The sequence below is a fragment of the Lagenorhynchus albirostris genome, chromosome 17 (assembly GCF_949774975.1).
Source record: "Lagenorhynchus albirostris chromosome 17, mLagAlb1.1, whole genome shotgun sequence".
NCBI lineage: Eukaryota > Metazoa > Chordata > Mammalia > Artiodactyla > Delphinidae > Lagenorhynchus > Lagenorhynchus albirostris.
This window is the reverse complement of record NC_083111.1, coordinates 13,864,802-13,873,252: the sequence shown is the minus strand read 5'-3', so window position 1 is coordinate 13,873,252 and position 8,451 is coordinate 13,864,802.

Genomic DNA, 8,451 nt, shown 5'->3' with positions numbered 1-8,451 from the left:
ATATTTTTTCCCATCATGTAGGTTCTCTTTTCACTCTCTTGATAATATCCTTTGCTGCACAAAAGTTTTAAATTTTGATAAAATCCAATGTATCTGGTTTTTGTTATGTTAGTCATGTCTTTAGTGTCATATCTAAGAATCCTTTGCCAAATCCAAGGTCAGGAAGACTTATTCCTATGGGTTCCTCTAAGAGTTTCAGCGTTTTAGCTCTTATGTTTAGATTTTGTTCCATTTTGAGCTAATTTTTGTATATGGCATGAAGTAGATGTCCAACTTCAGACTTTTGCATGTGGCTATCCAGTTATTCCAGCACTACTTGCTGAAAAAATTACTTTTTTCTCATTGATAGGTTTGGTCATCTTTGTCTAAAATCAACTGGCCATGGAAGCATGGGTGTATTTATGGGGTTTCAAGTCTATTCCACTGGTCTGTATTCCTGTATTTTTATTCTGATACTAGTTCTACAATGATTTGATTACCATAGCTTGGTAGTAAGTTTCAAAATTGGTAAGTGTGAACTCTCCAACTTTGTTCTCCTTTTCCCAAAAAATATCATTTAATCTTAATTATTTCTTTATAGGCCCTCTCTCCAAATACAGTCACATTGGGAATTAAGTCTTCAACATATGAATTTTGAGGGGACACAGTTCAGTCCATGACAAATATGATGTTAGCTGTAGGTTTTTTTCATAAATGTCCTGTATTATGTTGATAAAGCTCCCTTCTATTCCTAGTTTGCTGAGTGTTTTTAATCATGAAAAGGTGTTGCATTTTGTCAAATGCTTTTCTGCATCGGTGGAGATGATCATGTGGTTTTCCCCCTCATTCTATTGATGTAGTATTCTGTGCTGTATTACACTGATTAATTTTTGAATTTTGAACCACCCTTGCGTTCCTGGGATAAATTTCACTTGGATATGGTGTATAATCCCTTTAATATGCTACTGGATTCAGTTTACTAGTATTTTCTATAGCATTTTTACATCTATATACATAAGGGTTATTGGCTTTCAGTTTTCTTTTCTTGTGGTATCTTTTTCTGGCTTTTGTATCAGGGTACTACTGGCTTCAAAAAATAAGTTGAGTATTGTTCTCTTCTGTTTTTAGGATTGGTTGAGACAGGTTGGTGTTAATTCTTCTTTAAATGCTTGATAGAGTTTACCAGTGAAACAATTTAGTCCTGGACTTTTCTTTGTTTGGTGGTTTTTGATTACTGAGTCAATCTCATTACTGGTTATAGATTTACTTAGATCTTCTACTTCTTCTTGGCCAGTTTTGATAATTCATGTTTCTAGAAATTTGTCCATTTCATCTAGATTATCTAATTGGTTGGCATATAAATGTTCACAGTATTTTCTTATGATCCTTTTATTTCTGTGAGCAGGGTTAATTTATAATGTGACATATGCTGAAATCCACTTGGTGCAATGTCTGCATATTGAATCGTGTGTTATATTGATGTCTTATAGAGTGACAGTGCCTAAAAATCAAGAACTTACATGTTCTTTGCTTAGCGCCTGGCTTTCTGATACCTTCAAGTAAAGTGCTTTCATTCGGAGCGACAATATTCCTCTCCATCTTATTATGTATGCATGAAAAACTGAATATCATGAAGGGTAAGATAAAATAATGGAGTAGAAATATTAATGATATCTGCCATGATGGGCTGTTAGTATATCATAGGCACCACGCTAAACACTTTATTTAATCCTCATTACAACTCTCCAAGGTAGGTACTACTTTAACCCCAAATTTACTAATGCAGGGAAAGAAATTGAACCTAAAAAAGTTAAAAAAGAAAAACATGACTTTTACAAGATCACAGGATAGGGGCAGAAATGAAACTTGAACCCAGGTCTTCCTTCCAAATGACTACATAGAAGCAATAGAAATTAGCTTAAGTGGTTTTCCACAGTTCATGGACATTTTGGCATTTATTTCTCAGAGAAGAATAAGTTTCTCAATTCCCCCAATGATTAAGTTGGATTAAGAATGTATTTGAGTTGTGATTACTTCCTGCTTACAAAAAGAGAAATGTCACAGGAGTTTAAGATTGTTGACATGCTTGAGACATTCTGGATAGAAGTCAAACCGTTTTATAGCTGAACACATAGTTATTTCAAGGTGAGAAAGTTTATGAAGTTCTAAAAATTTCCATGTAGCGTGAAGCACACGAGGTAAAATTGTAAAAACAAATACACCATATTTCAGTCTTTAACGACTCAGTAAGGTTTTTATTATTCCAAAGTGGATTTACTTAGACCAATAAATCCAATAATCTATCTAAAAGGTTCTTTTATTTTCTTTTTACAGCCAAGCAATGCAATGAACTCTATCTAAAGACAAATGTATTAAAAGCAGATAATAACATTTTTAGGGAGAAACTAAGAGAAGGCTCACTGTGTCCAAAATTATCAATGGCCTGGCTGTAGACATTATATAAAATGATTTCTGATATTTTTGGTATAGGGATGGTCGTTTGATGTGTCTTGGAGCTTATAACCCTACTAGATAGTACACACTTGATTTCACAATTGATGGAAAAAGGATGGTTGCAAAAAAAAAAATCCAGACCCATTATAATTTGGAACATGTAGTGCCTGATCTTAAACTATTGCCATCTCATTAAAATGTTAGGTTTACGATACATACTCAAGATGATAATGGAATAACTAAAAAAGTACTATAATCTACCTTAAATCAAGCACTAGTGACAACAATGTGAAAACATATACATGAGAAAACATAAAGGAAAAAATGCCTCTGCTATCATTTTAAGTTTCGTAATTCAGCACTTAATGAAATGTCTCTCTTAGAGCAGACAGGAGACAATTACATTTTTATGATTTATGTAAAACTCTTGTACTTTTTCTCCAAATATTTTTAAACCTAATTAGAAGAGCAAATTACTCTAAGCAGATATTAATGAAGATAGAACTTTGTCAAGTGAATCCGGGACAGTAAAACACTACATTCATAAAAATTATTCCTGGAATTCCTTTCATGTAAATTATTCTTCCCACAGCACCTTTTCTCAGGAATCCCAGAACATAAAAGAGGGTAACTAGACAGAAGAAAATAGAATTTCACACAGGAAAATTCTCCAGTCAAAATTCTTTATGCTTTGTCTGATCTTATGATTACTGAGAACCTATGGCATGTAGCATAGTTAATCATAGTTAAAACAGTGATTCTGAACTCAGACTGTCTGGTTTGAGGCCTGTCTTCACTAAGGTGTGGTCTTGGGAAGGTCCCTTAACCTCTTTCTTTCTCTGTTTTCTCACCTGTAAAAGAGATGAAAATAATATCTATTATATAGAGTTGTGAGGATTAAATATTATATTAAATTCTTAGAACACCATCCAGCACATGGTAAGCACCCCAAAGTATCACCTGTCCTTATTTTTTTCTAAACTACCTCAGTGTTCTTCCACCAAATCTCCCTGGGGCCAATCTTCTCTCTCTTCAATCCATCGCCCATAATTGACTACAGAGATCTTTCCTTAGGCAGATCACCACCAGGGAATTCCCTGGTGGTCCAGTGGTGAGGACTCCACACTTTCACTGCCGAGGACCTGGGGTTCAATCCCTGGTTGGGGGACCAAGATCCCGCAAGTCGCGTGGTGTGACCAAAAATAAAGATTACTACCAGGTGATATCTCTTTGATGGCCATTTAGAGCTTTCCTTTTTTTTTTTTCCCCCTACTTTAAACATTACTGTAACAAGCATCACTGTGTATATCATCTAGGGCATTTGCTGAGCATAGGTATATATACCTATAAGTAAATTACCAGCTTATAAAGTACGTATGTCTTCCCAGCATTCTCCATTGTTTGCTTAATTTTTCTTCACAGCATTTAACTTCATCTAATACATATTTTTCACACACACATATAGCTTTTACATACTTTACATAGACGTATAGAGCATTTTCTTATTCATTTCCTTTATTTTTTGTTTTTCTTTTTCCCAATGGAATATACACTCCAAGGGCAAGGATTTTTACCTGTTTTGTTCAATATGGGCAAGATACGTACCGGCAAATATTACAGTGTAACGCGGTCTGGATGTAAAAGTCAGACTTTACTGGGGAAACACAAAAGCCAAAAAATCATTAAGAGGAGGCACATGATCCCCATTCTCTCATTATCTCCCAGAGAAACATTCAAGATATCGGACACACCACGGGGCTGCACTCCACAGGATGAAGCCTGGTCCCTGGTCATGTCTTTTATAGTGATAACAGCCTTGTGTATGTCTATTAGTCAACAGTCAGGACTGTGGCAACAGTAGAGGCAGTTAGCTGCCTGATAGCAGCCGGTGTTAGTGCCTGGTGATCTCATGAGCAGAGGCTACGTGTTGAAGGTACGTGCTGAATGGCAGAAAGGAAGCCTGCTTCTGTCATTCCCATGGAAAGTTGAGTTCAGTGGTTGAGTTCAGAGACAGGCTATCCCGTTAAGAGAGTGGAAACCCCTCTCTCCCGACCTAATAGCAACAGAACTCCAAATTTCAGGGGACTCATTGCCAGGCAACCTGAGGTTCCAGGATAATTCCTCAGACAATTCTGCTTGTCTCTCTTCAGTTATACTATAGAAAGGTAGTAACTTATACCTTTATCAGCTTACATTTTAGTAGGGGCAGACAGCTAAAAGCAAGTCTCAAGTTATAATCATAATAACAAGAACAACCATTTCTTCAGTCTACAAATTCCCAGTTGTGGCTAAGCCCTGAGTAAAGTTTTTATATATATTATTTCACTTAATATTTACAAGGACCATAGGAAGTAATTATAAATCACATATTACATGAAGGAGAAGTGAGGCTGAAAGGGAGTAAAAAATTTTTGTTTAAGATGCTAGAGCAGCTTTCAGGTGAAATTTTGAATTAAGATTTGAACCAAGATGTGTCTGACTCCAAGTTCATGGTATTTCTAGAATAAAACCACACGCTCTGTTTCAGTGAGATGCAGAATAGACATTTTTGGTGAAAATTATTTGGAGATGAAGAGGGTTAGAGAGAGAGTGAATGAAAGGAGAGACAGATAGATAGGAGGAGAACAGACTTAGTCCAATCCACTAACCTGTCAATTTACGTTTTACTCCTCTGGCATCATGGAATGACATTAATAAGAAAAATATTGACCTTTGAAATATTATGACATACTTATTGCCCTGGTTTCAGTTGATATGTCTCAGTCTAGGGAAAATCATTTGTAGGAGGGTCATTAACTTTTGTCAAATGTTTTTATAATTAAAGACCCCTATGGCCTTGAGATTTAAGCAAAGTATGCTGTGGAAGCCCAGCTCCCTGATGTTTAAATAAGCAAATGGGGGCATTTATTTCCACGTTTATCTTTGCTCATTCCTAATGTTGAATTTCCTTGATTTCCAAGTACACACACAAATATGCACATACACGGACACACACACCTACACACACCAAAGCTTAAAATTATATCAGGGGCTTCCCTGGTGGCGCAGTGGTTGAGAGTCCGCCTGCTGATGCAGGGGACACGGGTTCATGCCCCGGTCCAGGAAGGAAGATCCCACATGCCGCGGAGCGGCTGGGCCCGTGAGCCATGGCCGCTGAGCCTGCGCATCCGTAGCCTGTGCTCCACAACCGGAGAGGCCACAACAGTGAGAGGCCCACGTACCACAAAAAAAAAAAAAAAAAATTATATCAGGCATTCCAGTTCTTAAATGTCCTTTCTACTCCCAAACTCTGGAGGTTTCTCATTGGCCCTTCCCCGTAGGTTGTACAGCCTCTAGGTACTTGACTGGCTACTCCCGTTCTTCCCTTCTCTTCTCCTCTCTCATACTTACTCCCTTTACTTGTTTCATTTAGAGTAAATCAACAATCACTATGGGCTTCCTGGGCTCTGACACCAATCCATGCCTTCAGGACTTTTTCTTAGTTACTCAACCAGGGACGGAACCTGGGCCCTCAGCAGTGAGAGCTCAGAGGCCTAACCACTGGACCACCAGGGAATTCCCACTCCAAGTGTTTTTTCATGTATTTTCTTGAACAAAGACTATTTCCTACTTGTATCCGTTATCTATTACTATGTAACAAATTACTCTCCAAAACTAGCAGCTTAAAACAAGAAACACTTATTATCTCACCGTTTCTGTGGGTCAGGAATTGAGGAGCAGGTTACCTGGGTGGGTCTGGCTCGTGAGGTTTCTATCAAGACAGCATCCAAGGCTACAGTCATCTGAAGGCTTGACTGGAGATGGAGGATGTCCTTCCAAGATGGCTCCCTCACATGGCTGCTGGCAGAAGGCCTCAGTTCTTTGGATTCAGGTGGCCGGAGGCTTCAGTCCTCACAACATGGACTTCTCTAGGGCAACTGGAATGGCCTCACAGAATGGCATCCAATTTCCACGAAGTAGGTAATTCTAGAGAGGAAGCCTCAGTGCCATTTCTGCCCTGTTCTTGGAAGTTCCACACCAACACTTTTGCAAAATTCTCTTTGTCAGGAGCAAGTCAATACTTACAGCCCTATGTCTAGGGAAGGGGGATTGAGTTCCACTGCTTGAAGGGAGAAGTATCAAAGAATTTGTGGACATGTTTTAATGCAATCATACTTTTTTTTGGCAGTTCGCGGGTCTCTCACTGTTGTGGCCTCTCCCGTTGCGGAGCACAGGCTCCGGACGCGCAGGCTCAGCGGCCATGGCTCACAGGCCCAGCCGCTCCGCGGCATGTGGGATCTTCCCGGACTGGGGTACAGACCCGTGTCCCCTGCATCGGCAGACGGACTCTCAACCACTGCGCCACCAGGGAAGCCCTGCAATCGTACTTTTGAATAATAATTCTCATGCTAGAATGCATTTTTCTTCTCATTACACATAAACATTTTGCTATAACTGAGTATAAATTCTTCTAGCAGTGTCTATCAACATAAATGCTGAACTGAGTGAAATAGTTGCTTTGTTCTAGAGTGGGGTTCTTTTTACTACAGGAAATATTCAATAAATATTCCATGTAACTTTTGCAAGGATTTTGCCTTATGAGTTCTTTAGTGAGTGTAGTCAGGTCAGCAAACATTTCTTTCTAAACACCAACAGTACTGAATGGTAAGCAGGTGACAAGTGCAATAACCATAGGCAGTGTTATGATGTGTCCATGATGTCTGTCTAAATATGCTGACTTGTTTTTAGTGTTTTTTTTTTTTTTTGCGGTATGCGGGCCTCTCACTGTTGTGGCCTCTCCCGTTGCGGAGCACAGGCTCCGGACGCGCAGGCTCAGCGGCCATGGCTCACCGGCCCAGCCGCTCCACGGCATGTGGGATCTTCCCGGACCAGGTCACGAACCCGTGTCCCCTGCATGGGCAGGCAGACTCTCAACCACTGTGCCACCAGGGAAGCCCGACTTGTTTAGGATCATTCTGAGTTTTTAATCTCCTCATGGATACTGCCAAAATGTTTTTAACTAGAAACAAAAATGTTGATAATCACTCTCCAATTTTTGGTGATTTCATTTACCAACTACTGGTTTGGCCCAAAGGTGAATAAAAAATAAGGGATGCGTTCCGTTTAGTTAAAAAGTAAAAGACAATTAAGTCTAGTCAATATGATAGTCATCCTCTGCTTTCTCCCCCGAAAGAATGGTGCTCGATCAATTGAAAAGTTAAAAAAAACAGTCTTCTAATCAGTTGTTTTGCTATATGAAGAACAAGAAATTAATTTGGCCATTGCTGTCTTTTAAGGGAACCAAGGTGATGTTTTGACATCAAACATGTAACACTTTCTCTCTTAGCCCTCCTGAGTGAAATGATATCCAAGTGAACTGGCTTTATTTAATCTAGTTTCTTTTATTAAAAATAAACAAATCCTGCCTGAGAGTGAGGCCAAATGCCCACGTGACCGCTGCTACTGTATTCTGTTGTCACCATGTGACTTATCTATAAATAGCTGTGAGCTACTCTTGCTGAGAAATCCAGGGGCCCTCAGTGAGGATTTACCTTTCTGATGGCCAGATGAGGAACACAGTGGGGATCAGACTCCAGAACTGCTGATTCATCATTGCGGATTCGAATTTTCACTTAATGCCTTTGTTCAGGTTGGAAAAGTCTTTCCTGTGTGGCCAGTAAAATATGTGAGGTATGCGGGGCTCCTCAGTGGGTGGATTCCATCATGGGTTTCTGCCAACCTTCTTGGGGTTGTGGGATTCCAAACGAGACACAGGACAGCTGCATAATCCTCTTAAGCACCACATGAGAGACCCCCCCCCCCCCGGCCAATAATACTAAACCACGGTATTTAACTCATCAGTAATAAGTGTTGGGCTTTAAAATACAGTGGCATTGTTTAACCAACATAATTTCAAGGAGTCACAGAGAAGCATAATTACTAAGTTCTAATCTTCCAAACGTATCTCAGCAGGCTGGGACTGTCAATGTCAGCATAATAGACGTTTCCAACTCTGGGAATCTGTGTGGGTATAGGTAT